The sequence below is a fragment of the Argopecten irradians genome, chromosome 10, assembly GCF_041381155.1.
Source record: "Argopecten irradians isolate NY chromosome 10, Ai_NY, whole genome shotgun sequence".
NCBI classification, from domain to species: Eukaryota; Metazoa; Mollusca; class Bivalvia; order Pectinida; family Pectinidae; genus Argopecten; species Argopecten irradians.
In genome coordinates this window covers 38,433,643-38,435,283 of record NC_091143.1, presented here as the reverse complement: position 1 = coordinate 38,435,283, position 1,641 = coordinate 38,433,643, and positions in this window count along the sequence as shown.

Sequence of the window (1,641 nt, the reverse complement as noted above, 5' to 3'; positions counted from 1 at the left end):
TGCTTTTACTTTTTCTTTATACCATTTCAAAACTATCTGAAGGTTTCTTGTTCTTATGATATTTCAACAATTGACGTGACTTATCTGGTGTATGCCAAGGCGCAGGGTATGTTGTCCACCTGTTTCTTTAATTGCTCCTAGTCATAAAGTTAATTCATTTACACCAAATTTGGTCAGAAATATTCTTAAGGGGGGGGGGGGGGGTAACAAGATTTTGCATAAACCCATATCCCAAAATTATTCGATGTTTTATTAGTAAAAGGACAAGAAAGCAGTACAATATAAATTTTACTTTACGGTGATTGTTGACATGTCATTGACACCTGTAGCCATTCAAAGAAACATCGAAGGGAGTATTACATCAAAATTTCCATTATCTTTGTTTTTCTATTCTATAATAACTCGCCATTAGAATTAAAAAATGGACCATTGAACAACAAAAAGATTTGTTTCCTGAATTTTGTCGATAAAGAGACCAAATTTATATCGTATTTCTGAAAATTTCACTTGTATTTGTGATTGAGCCGATTAAATATTTCTCACTAATTAATTACTTTCCGGAAATTTTACCAACTTTGGTATTTTTTGTGTTTCTCTAGCGTCATCTCAAACATTTATTTAAATTAACCTTTTCCTGTACACCTGGAATCGATTTCTGCATTGATATAAGCCAAGTGTTTTTTTATTACTTTAATAAACGGACAAAACACTTATTAAAAGAAATTTAAGAGGCCCAATCTACAAAAATGACACTACTGTTACACATCGTTGAAAGTCACAGTAAATATAATTTCATATAAAAAATGAAATTGGGAATTTTAAAATGTAACTGGACCGTATCCATCACTTACCTTATCGAGTTTCACCTACACAGATCAAGAGATACCCGGGTCCTCTTGACTGTCGACGGTATTGAGTTTGAGATCCCTAGTCAACTTGACACCCAGAAAATCAGATGCCAATACAACACAACCCTAAAGTAGGGACAGAAATTGGGGAACGCCTGGTATCAAACAAAACACAAGTACATTTTGTTGTACCGACAGCGAACCTGTAAGATGCATTTAAAACGTGCGAGGTGGTTATTGTGAAGTTTTTCAATCGTGCTTCGCACTCGTGAAAGCAAAATGGTGAAAAATGGAAAACAAATTCACGATTTTCAACCTAATATTATGAAAAATATGTAGGTTTTCCAAATTTGTCCAAAATCTGAAAAAAAACTATAAATACCTGCATATATTTCCTAATTTTGGGTTGAAAACCATGTTTTTCAATCGTTAATTGTTTTATTCCTCAATTTTTTTTCACCAAAGTTTTTCAGTTTTTTTTCTTAAATTTTCGACAATTTTGGAAAACCTACATATTTTCCCTAATTTTTGGGTTGAAAGTTATGATATTGTCATGTATTCACCATTTATTGTATCACCATCATAGACTCGGGTGGTGATAGTGGTAGGCACATAATGCGTATCGGTGGACACAAGACTGAAACCTCGACTCATATTCCCATGTTAGTGATGCACAATAATATTTCTGACGCATTCACACACGATTTGAGTTCAGCAGCAACCGAAAACCACCTGTTTCCAGTAAAGTCACAAACTCGAGGCGCAGTACAAGCTAGATGATGCTCTTGCAGAT